At 48.7% G+C, this 11,547-nt stretch overlaps 1 pseudogene; it reads right to left on the bottom strand.

Moving 5' to 3' along the window:
• Window positions 1–572: 572 nt before the first annotated feature.
• Window positions 573–4,532, bottom strand: LOC112635092 (annotated as a pseudogene).
• Between the last annotated feature and the right edge of the window lie 7,015 nt (window positions 4,533–11,547).

Here is an 11,547-nt window from a genome sequence, read left to right as displayed (position 1 = left end):
GAGGCTGAGGCAGGAGAATGGTGTGAACCTGGGAGGCGGAGCTTGCAGTGAGCCGAGATCGCACCACTGCACTCCAGCCTGGGCGACAGAGTGAGACTCCATCTCAACAAAAAAAAACAAAAAACAAAGAAGAAGTTGGCAGCATGAGGCTGGGCGTGGTGGTTCACGCCTGTAATCCCAGCACTCTGGGAGGCTGAGGTGGGCAGATTGCCTGAACTCAGGAGTTCGAGACCAGCGTGGACAACACGGTGAAACCCCATCTCTACCTAAATACAAAAAATTAGCCGGGTATGGCAGTGCACACATGTAGTCCCAGCTATTGGAGAGGTTGAAGCAGGAAAATTGCTTGAATCCAGGAGGTGGAGGTTGCAGTGAGCTGTGATTGTGCCACTGCACTCCAGCCTGGGCAACAGAGTGAGACTCTGTCTCAAAAAAAAAAAAAAAAAAAAAAAAGTTGACAGCATGGGAAGGGGGAGAAACAGGTGGGAGTGGGGGTGTTGTTAAAAAAAACTACAGTCTCCCTCACAACTGGGGTGCCTGGGGGAACTTGATCTGCTTCGACCCAAGAGGAATCAGAAGATCCAAAGCAGTTTGGGAAGGCCAGAACCCTCAGGGATGGAGGGAGGAGGAAAACCCAGGGGTGGGGGATCTGTTTGGCAACTGGGGTGAAGGGATTGCCCTCCCCCTACTGGGGTCCCCCCAGCCCCTCTGGTCTGGCAGGAAGGGGGCAGCCTGCAACCCCTGAGGGCAGGGGTGGGGCTGCCAGATGCTCCAGGCAGGGAGCCAGAAAGAGCTGACAAAGGCTTACCCTCCAGGGGGATGAAGGCAATGCCCCCTAGCTTCTCTGCCAGGGTGCAGCAGTCCTTGACCTCCTCGAAACAGTTTGCTTGTAATTCATGCTTGCTCCCTGTCACCTTCTTCTTGATGGCATTTTTGGAGCTGGCTTAGATCATTTTGCTTATAAGGGGTGCAGGTTCAGGGGCCCAGAAGATAGACACCAGGTCCTCCTCCTTGCTCTCTTTGTCTCGTAGATTGTGGCATAGAGAGCATAGCGGCAGTTCTTATCTGGCAGCATCTCGACAAAGGTGGTGTAGGGGTCATGGATGGTCTGTCCCACGTCACCCGCCAGGGTCTCATTTCCTTCCCCCAGGATGATGTTCTTCTTGTCCTCAGGCAGAAGAGCACCGCCTTCCTGTGCTTCTTTACCTTCTCTGGCGTCAAAGACTTACACACCTTCAGGTCGTTGAACACCTTGATGACACCATCAGAGATGACTGAAACTTTTTTTGTTTTGTTTTTGAGATAAGGTCTCACTCTGTCTCCCAGGCTGGAGTGCAGTAGTGCAATCGCAGCTCCCTGCAACCTCCACCTCCCGGCTCAAGCAATTCTCCTGCCTCAGCCTCCAGAGTGGCTGGGACTATGGGGGTGTGCACCACCACGCCCAGTCAATTTTTCAAATTTTTTGTTGATACAGGGTCTTGCTATGTTACCCAGGCTGGTCTCAAACTCCTAGGCTCAATGATCCGCCCATCTAAGCCTCCTAAAGTGCTAGGATTACAGGCATTAGTCACCACACAGGCCAGAGAGGGGATTTTTAGTGTGGTAATGAAGAGAGTTCGCCAAAGTTCAGCTCCAACTCAGGCCTCTCTGGATCCAACTGGTTTTTGTGTTTTCCTGGGGCTGAGCTTCTTCCTGTCACTTTTGGAAACAAGAACTTAAGGTGCAGCAGGTCACAAGTGGATACGTTTTCACAGTGCATACCCAACAAACTAGCGACCCTGGGCGTTTTACAGATAAGGAAACAGGCCCAGAAAAGCCAAGAATATTTTCCATTTTCACACAACATTGTCTCATCAGGACTTGAGGTTGGGCAGCCACTTTTATAAGCCAGGCTGCTAGCTCTCTGTTGGGCTCCCTATCTAAGTGGAAGTTACTTTACTTGACAAGTACGGGATCCTTGAGCTACAGTGTTGAGTGACACTAACACAACCTACAGAGGGAACAGGAGGTACAGTGGAGCGCCATGAATGCATTAACAATAGGGTGTTTCAAGGCCGGGCGTTGTGGCTCACACCTGTAATCCCAGCATTTTGGGAGGCCGAGGCAGGTGGATTGCTTGAGCTCAGGAGTTTGAGACCAGCCTGGGCAACGTGGCAAAACCCCGTTTCTACAAAAAATACAAACATTACCTGGGTGGTGGTGTGCACACCTGTAGTTCCAGCTACATGGCTGAAGCAGGAGGATTGCTTGAGCCTGAGAGACAGAGGTTGCAGTGAGCTGAGATCTCGCCACTGCACTCCAGCCTGGGTGGGAAAATGAGACCCTGTCTCAAAAACAACAACAAAAATACGGTGTTTCATTCATCAACAGTACAAGAACAAGTGCTTGGAGAGTGTGGTCACAGGAGATACTGCAGCCTCAAATTCCTGGGTTTGTGAACAGGGTTTTAAAGTGTGGATGAGAGTTTATCTAGGAAGGGGTTTTGATTGATATTCAGCAAACATTTATGGAGCATAAATGACTATCTACTAGTACTATGTTGGGTCCTGAAAATACCTCACTGAACAAGGTAGGCAAGGTCCTGGCCCTCATGGAGCCCAGTTTAATGCTAGCAAGGGAAGGAAGATAGTATTCAGATATTTAAAAGTACAATAAAAAAGAAGAAAAAAACTCAGTGATTGGCAGATGGAATGCATTTTCCAGGTGATCAGAGGGGGAATAATTTTCACTTGGGCCAGAATGACGGGACGGAGCCAATGGTGGAGATGGAACACACCAGGCAGAGGAAGGCGTGATTGAGAAAAGGGTCCTACTGTTTAAGAGTTTTACAAACAGGATTCCAGGGTGTCTGCAGCCAGTGACAGGGAGAAAGGACTAGGCAGGTCTTCAGGGCCCTGTAAATTTGTTAAGGTGTTCGGACTTTTATTAGAAGATGAATGATGGGAAAGAGGAAGCATCCTAAAGGGAGACAGAGAGTTTTGTTTGTTTGTTTATTTGTTTTTTGAGGCAGAGTCTTGCTCCGTCACCCAGGCTGGAGTGCAGTAGCATAATCTTGGTTCACTGCAACCTCCACCCTCCCAGGTTCAAGCGATTCTTTTTTTTTGGAACGGAGTCTCACTCTGTCGCCCAGGCTGGAGTGCAGTGGCCAGATCTCGGCTCACTGCAAGCTCCGCCTCCCGGGTTTACGCCATTCTCCTGCCTCAGCCTCCCATGTAGCTGGGACTACAGGCACCCGCCACGTCGCCCGGCTAATTTTTTGTATTTTTTAGTAGAGACGGGGTTTCACCGTGTTCGCCAGGATGGTCTCGATCTCCTGACCTTGTGATCCACCCGTCTTGGCCTCCCAAAGTGCTGGGATTACAGGCTTCAGCCACCACGCCTGGCCTCAAGCGATTCTTATGCCTCAACCTCCCGAGTAGCTGGGATTACAGATGTACACCACCACACCTGGCTGATTTTTGCATTTTTAGTAGAGATGGGGTTTCACCATGTTGGCCAGGCTGGTCTTGAACTCCTGGCTTCAAGGGATTTACCCGCCTCAGCCTCCCAAAGTGCTGGGATTACAGGCGTGAGCCACCGTGCCCAGCTGAGAGAGAGTATTTGTTCTAGAAACTGGGACTCAGAGAAGGTGTGAGCTCCCTAAAGTCCCTCAACAGTGCTGGGCCTGGCGGATCTCCTGGGCTCACTCCCTCTGGGGCCTGCTGTTTCCTCCTCCAGGCTGCTTCCCCCACTCCCAGGTGGCTGCTCACCATCTCTCCTGCCTGTGTCTGTCCTTACCCTCCCTGGCTTGTCTGCTCTAGTCAGTTCCTCTAATATGTCCTTCAAGTCATCTGTGCCATATGCCAAGTAAAAACCCTGACTCCTAGGTTCCTTCTCCAGACATACTCTTATGTTTAGCCTGGATCAATGAATATTCTTCCCAAATAAATCTACTTTCTGGAGTGAATTTTTTTTTTTTTTTTTTTTTGAGGTGGAGTCTTGTTCTGTTTCCCAGGTGGGAGTATAGCAGCTTGATCTCAGCTCACTGCAACTTCCACCTCCCAGGTTCAAGTGATTCTCCTGCCTCAGCCTCCTGAGTAGCTAGGACTACAGACACCCACCACCATGCCTGGCTAATTTTTGCATTTTTAGCAGAGATGGGGTTTCACCGTGTTGGACAGGCTGGTCTCGAACTCCTGGCCTCAAGTGATCCACCCGCCTCGGCCTCCCAAAGTGCTGGGATTACAGGTGTGAGCCATTCTAAGGTGGACTTTGAACTGGAGAAGCCATCTTTGGCCTTGGACACTCACCTAGCTGCCTCTGCCCAGTGCTGCTTCTCCTGCTCCCAGCCTTCTCCACTTCCTTGGTCTTTCCTGGATCACAGCAGTGTAGGTTGTCACCATGCTGCAGATGCAAGGTCCTCCCCTGGATATGCATGTGGGTGAGCTCTCAAGTTCTCTTTGCCCTCCAAGATCCTTCCTGATGTGGCTCCCCCTCGTACATTCATCAGAGAGGTGAAGGATGACTTCGGCTGCCTTGTTGAGGGTGGGCATTGTTTGGTAACCAGTAAAAACTCTGCATAAAACAACCACCCATTTTTTATGCTCATGGAGTCTATGGGTAAGGGGACTTCAGAAAGCCTACAGGGCGCAGCTTCTCTATGCTCCACGGTGCCTGGGGACTCAGCTGGAAAGACCTGAAGGTTTGGGAGTGACTTAAATGACTGGGAGCTGCTGGGCACAGTAGCTCATGCCTGTAATCCCAACACTTTGGGAGGCCGAGGCGGGTGGATCATGAGGTCAGGAGATCGAGACCATCCTGGCCAACACGGTGAAACCCCGTCTCTACTAAAAATACAAAATATTAGCCTGGCATGGTGGCATGTGCCTGTATTCTCGGCTACTCGGGAGGCTGAGGCAGGAGAATTGCCTGAACCCGGGAGATGGAGGTTGTGGTAAGCCAAGATCGCGCCATTGAACGCCAGCCTGGGCGACAGAGCGAGATGTTTAAAAAAAAAAATGGCGGCCGGGCGCGGTGGCTCCAGCCTGTAATCCCAGCACTTTGGGAGGCCGAGACGGGCGGATCACGAGGTCAGGAGATCGAGACCATCCTGGCTAACGCGGTGAAACCCCGTCTCTACTAAAAATACAAAAAACTAGCCAGGCGCGGTGGCGGCGCCTGTAGTCCCAGCTACTCGGGAGGCTGAGGCAGGAGAATGGCAGGAACCTGGGAGGCGGAGCTTGCAGTGAGCCGAGATCATGCCACTGCACTCCAGCCTAGGCGACAGAGCAAGACTCTATCTCAAAAACAAACAAACAAACAAACAAACAAAAATGGCTGGGAGCTGACATCATCCAGAGGCTTCTTCATTCGCAAGTCCAGCCCCTGGGCTGGGATGACTCAAGGCTGGTGCTGGCTGGGATTGAAGACTGGAGTGACTCCCTGCAGGTGGCTGGGTTCCAGGGGGGAGCAGGCTCGGAAGGAGTGGCCAGAGAGCACATGACCCAAAACCCCGACACATGCTCATCTGTCCATAAGGGATGGATTTTTTCAATTGTTTTTAGTCTGGATTTTTTTTTTTTTTTTTTAAAGCATCTACTCAGGTACTTAAAATTAATCAGTGATTTGTACTTCTGTGAAGTATCACTTTTCTTTAGGCTTTTCATAATTTTCTATTGATTGTTGTAGTTGAGTGATTAACTCATTATGCGTCATATATATTAAAAAGAATTGCTCCATTTATTTTGATCTTGTTTATACAAATTTTCTCACATAGTTGTTTTTATTTTATTTTACTTTTTTTGGAGACGGAGTCTCACTCTGTCGCCCAGGCTGGAGTGCAGTGGCACGTTTCGGCTCACTGTAGCCTTTTGCCTCCCGGGCTTAAGCAATTCTCCTGCCTCAGTCTCCTGAGTAGCTGGGATTACAGGCATGCGCCACCACACCTGGCTAATTTTTGTATTTTTAGTAGAGACGGGGTTTTGCCATGTTGGCCAGGCTGGTCTTGAACTCCTGATGTGATCCACCTGCCTCAGCCTCCCAACCAGGTTTCATCTTTTTCCAAATGCCTAACCAATTTCTCACGCACATTTACTGAATAATCTCTCCGTGGGTGTTTGAAAGTGCAGTGATTGTGTGTCTGTGTCTTAGCACCATAGTAACACCAAGGAAACTGCTTAAGAACACGGGCTGTGACATGTTTTTTCATTCCTCATGGCTCCCAGAAATGCTAAGTACATCTTACGTAGTTAATTAATACTTTGTGATAAATTAGAGCACCTGCAGTGTCAACTTCAGAGGGAAAAAACAGAACTACTTATATTGAATTTCGGTGGTGTGAGTGGCTGTTTTTAGTCATTGGGTCAAGCTGGGAAGCCAGTATTTTTTTTGCGGGCAGTTGGCTTGTTGCAATGTATTAGTCACTCTCTCCCCACCCCCTAAAATAAATGGAGGCGAGCTGCTTATGTCACTGCTAACATGGGATCTATAGCTGGCCCCAGACTCACTTCAGTGCCTAGACTGGAGGTCAGCAAACTACTGCCTACGGGCCATTTGCCTTGGGGTCTATTTTTATAAATAAAGTATTACTGGAATGTAGCCAGACCCACTGGGTAACTATTGTCTCTGGCTGCTTTTGTGCTACAGTGACAGCGTTGAGTAGCTGCCACAGAGACCATAAAATCTGCAAAGCCTAAGATATTTACTATCTGACCTTTTACAGAAAAAGATTGCTGACCTCTGTTCTAGGTTTACAGTAATAGTTCTATCAAGATATCCTGGGGAATAAATCACAATAGAAAGGGTCTTTTAGGGCTGGATGCAGTGGCTCATATCTGTAATCCCAGCACTTTGGGAGACCGAGGCAGGTGGATCACCTGAGGTCAGGAGTTCGAGACTAGCCTGGCCAACATGGCAAAACCCCATCTCTACTAAAAATACAAAAATTAACCAGGCATGGTGGCATGTGACTGTAGTCTCAGCTACTTGGAAGGTGAGGCAGTAGAATCACTTGAACCTGGAAGGTGGAGGTTGCAGTGAGCTGAGATCGCGCCACTGCACTCCAGCCTGGGTGACAGAGCTAGACTCTGTCAAAAAAAAAAGAAAAGAAAGAAAGAGAGAGAGAAGAAAGAAAGAAAGAAAGAAAGAAAGAAAGAAAGAAAGAAAGAAAGAAAGAAAGAAAGAAAGAAAGGAAGGAAGGAAGGAAGGAAGGAAGGAAGGAAGGAAGGAAGGAAGGAAGGAAGGAAGGAAGGAAGGAAGGGAGGGAAAAGGAAGGAAGGAAGGAAGAAAGAGAAAAGGAAGGAAGGAAGGAAGGAAGGAAGGAAGGAAGGAAGGAAGGAAGGAAGGAAGGAAGGAAGGAAGGAAGGGAAAGAGAAGAAGAAAAGAGAAAAGAAAAGAAAAGAAGGAAAGAAAGAAAGAAGGAAAAGAAGAAAGAAAGAGTCTTTGTGTTGTTGTTTTGGTCCCGCATGAGACCAGAAGAAAAGCATTGCCAAATCTACTGGGCTTGCCGACTTCTGTACTGCCAAGCCCTTGCCTGGAGGAGTTAATACAGGCAGAGTTCTTCACAACTCAAAAGGCCTTCTTAGTCTCACAAGTATCTTCAATATCCCCTCACCTTTCCTTTGCTGCTAAACTACATACAGGTCGTTTATGTAGGTGTTTTGTTTGTTTGTTTGTTTGACATGGAGCCTCGCTCTGTCACCCAGGCTGGAGTGCAGTGGCGTGATCTTGGCTCACTGCAAGCTCTGCCTCTTGGGTTCACGCCATTCTCCTGCCTCAGCCTCCTGAGTAGCTGGGACTACAGGGGCCCGCCACCACACCTAGCTAATTTTTTGTATTTTTTAGTAGACTTGGGGTTTCACTGTGTTAGCCAGGATGGTCTCGATCTCCTGACCTCGTGATGCACCCGCCTCGGCCTCCTAAAGCGCCTCGGCCTCCTAAAGCGCTGGGATTACAGGCGTGAGCCACCGCACCCGGCTGTAGGTGTTTTTTTATAAGTTGATGTGTCAGTTATGTTGGCTGTATTGTATTTAATATTTTTCTTTTCTTTTTTGAGACAGGTTCTCACACTGTCGCCCAGGCTGCAGTGCAGTGGTGGGATCACAGCTCCGTGCTGGGACTACAGGTGCATGCCACAACACCCAGCTAACTTTTTTTTTTTTTTTTGTAGAGACAAGGTTTTGCCATGTGCCCAGGCTGGTCTTGAACTCCTGGGCTCAAGTGATTCTCCCACCTTGGCCTCCCAAAGTGCCAGGATTACAGGCATGAGCCACTGCACCTGGTGAGAGGGTTTTTATTTTTTATTTTTTTAATTAAAAATTTTTTTTTAGGCCGGGTGTGGTGGCTCAAGCCTGTAATCCCAGCACTTTGGGAGGCCGAGGCGGGTGGATCACAAGGTCAGGAGATCAAGACCATCCAGGCTAACATGGTGAAACCCCGTCTCTACTAAAAATACAAAAAACTAGCCGGGCGTGGTGGCGAGCGCCTGTAGTCCCAGCTACTCGGAGGCTGAGGCGGGAGAATGGCGTGAACCCGGGAGGTGGAGCTTGCAGTGAGCTGAGATTGCGCCACTGCACTCCAGCCTGGGTGACAGATCGAGACTCCGTCTCAAAAAAAAAAAAAAAAAAAATTTTTTTAGAGCCAGAGTCTCACTCTGTCGCCCAGGTTGGAGTGCAGTGGCATGATCTCGGCTCACTGCAACCTCCGCTTCCTGGATTCAAGTGATTCTCATGCCTCTGCCTCCTGAGTAGCTGGGATTATAGGCACGCACCACCACACTCAGCTAATTTTTTGTATTTTCAGTAGAGACAGGGTTTCGCCATGTTGGCCAGGCTAGTCTCAAACTCCTGAGGTCAGGCAATCCGCCTACCTCAGGCTCCCAAAGTGCTAGGATTACAGGCATGAGCCACCGTACTTGGCCAAGTTTTTAAATTTTTTGTTTATTATTATTATTATTTTTAGAGACAGGGTCTCACTTTGTCATCCAGGCTGGAATGCAGTGGCACAATCATAGCTTACTGCAGCCTCAGATTCCTGGGCTCAGGTGATTCTCCCACCTCAGCCTCCTGAATAGCTAGGACTACAAGTGTGTGCAACTATGCCCAGCGAATTAAAAAAAAAAAAAAAAAGTATAGAGTTGAGGTCTTGCTATATTGCCCAGGTTTGTCTTGAACTCCTGGCCTCAAGAAATCCTCCTGCTCTGCCTCCCAAAGTGCTGAGATTACAGGCATGAGCCCACCACATCTTGCCTGTATGGGAGATTTCTAAGCGTCTATTGTTTTCTTTCACAGACAAAAGAAGCTAGTTCAGGCTGGGCCCAGTGGCTCACACCTGTAATCCCAGCACTTTGAGAGGCCAAGGAGGGCCAATTACTTGAGGTCAGAAGTTCGAGACCAGCCTAGCCAACATGGTGAAACTCATCTCTACCAAAAATACAAAAATTAGCTAGGCATGGTGATGCATACCTGTAATCCCAGCTACTTGGGAGTCTGAGGCAGGAGAATTGCTTGACCCCTGGAGGGTGGAGGTTGCAGTGAGCCAAGAACAGAGAGCCATTGCTCTCCAGCCTAGGTGACAAGAGCGAAACTCCATCTCAATGAAAAAGTGACTTGATATCAAGAGAAGGATGCAGGCTGGGCATGGTGACTCATGCCTGTAATCCCAGCACTTTGGGAGGCAGAGGCAGGAGGATTGCTTGAGGCTAGGAGTTCAAGACCAGCCTGGGCAACATAGTGAGACCCCATCTCTAAAGAAAAAAAAATTATTTAAAAGAAGTTTTAAAAGGAGAGGGATGCTCTCAATAGGAGACAGAAGTTTTCAAATACTGAAAACGACCAGCCCCAGATGTAAAACAAAATGGACAGTGTCTTGTGGATTTAAATGACATGGTCCCTTCTAAGTGCCATATTTTCTGGGAACCGCCCCTTGCTTTGGCCCTCAAAGATGTTGCAATGGTTTTGCATGCCACATTCTGACATTTCACGAGCTGGCCCTACTCCGTGGCTCATTCTGTCTGGCCCATGGCCTGTTTCCCTCACATTTTGACGTCATTGCTCAAGATGCTTCCTCTCTTGCCTAGAGTGTGCGCCCTCTAGGGATGAGCTCCTTCCGCTAGTTTTTCAAGGTTCAAGGCACTGTCTTGGCTTGGTTACGTGCTCCTTCCATTTTACTCAGTGTTTATTTAGGATCTACAATGGCCCTCGAACTCTTAGTCAGTGTTCACTAAGTCCTTGAAAGAGTTTATGTACGTTTGTTTGTATGTATGTATTTTTAGAGACAGGGGTCGGGTGCGGTGGCCCACGCCTGTAATCCCAGCACTTTGGGACGCTGAAGCAGGTGCATCACTTGAGGTCATGGGTTTGGGAACAGCCTGGCCAACATGGTGAAACCCCGTCTCTACTAAAAATACAAAAATTAGCCAGGCGTGGTGGCACATGCCTATAGTCCCAGCTACTTAGGAGGCTGAGGCAGGAGAATCGCTTGAACCCGGGAGGCAGAGGTTGCAATGAGCCGATATCGTGCCATTGCACTCCAGCCTGGGTGACAGAGCGAGACTCAGTCTAAAAAAAAAACCAGAGATGGGAGCCTCACTTTGTTGCCCCAGGCTGGTCTTGAACTCCAAGACTCAAGAGATCTTTCTGCCTCAGCCTTCCAAAGTGTTGAGATTGTAGGCGTGAGCCTCCATGCCTGCTCTCAAAAATATTTATTAATATTATTATTATTCAAAATTTTAAAGACAAAAAACCTGAGATTTAAAAAAGCCAAGTAATTTTCCTAAAGGCACAAAATCAGTAATCCTGCAGATGAGATTCAGACTTGTATCATCCTACGTGCCAAATACCATGTAGGCCAGACACCAAAAAAGATTATTTGTTGTTTATCTGAAATTTGAATTGAACTAGGGTGTCCTGTATTTTTGCTTTTTAAATCTGGCAACTCTGTGTGTGCCCAAGAGTGGGCTGTGGATGGCCCCATCCCTTAGGAGTCTAACTCTTCCTTACACAAATTTTTAAACAAATGAAATTGCCAGGTGAGGTGGCTCATGCCTGTCATCCCAGCACTTTGGGAGGCTAAAGCGGGTGGATCACTTGAGGTCAGGAGTTCAAGACCAGCCTGGCCAACATGGTGAAACCCCATCTCTACTAAAAATACAAAAATTAGCTGGGCCGGTAGTAGGCACCTGTAATCCCAGCTACTCGGGAGGCTGAGGCACAAGAATCACTTGAACCTGGGAGGCAGAGGTTGCAGTGAGTGGTGATTGCACCATTGCCCTCTAGCCTGGGCAACAGAGTGAGACTGTCTCAAAAAAAAAAAAAACAAAACCAGGCCAGGCGCGGTGGCTCAAGCCTGTAATCCCAGCACTTTGGGAGGCCAAGATGGGCGGATCACGAGGTCAGGAGATCGTGACCATCCTGGCTAACACGGTGAAACCCTGTCTCTACTAAAAAATACAAAAAAACTAGCCAGGCGAGGTGGCGGGCACCTGTAGTCCCATCTCCTCGGGAGGCTGAGTCAGGAGAATGGCATAAACCCAGGAGGCAGAGCTTGCAGTGAGCTGAGATCCGGCCACTG

This window comes from Theropithecus gelada, chromosome 1, assembly GCF_003255815.1.
Source record: "Theropithecus gelada isolate Dixy chromosome 1, Tgel_1.0, whole genome shotgun sequence".
In the NCBI taxonomy this organism is placed as follows: Eukaryota; Metazoa; Chordata; class Mammalia; order Primates; family Cercopithecidae; genus Theropithecus; species Theropithecus gelada.
This window is presented reverse-complemented; position numbering and strand designations above follow the sequence as displayed.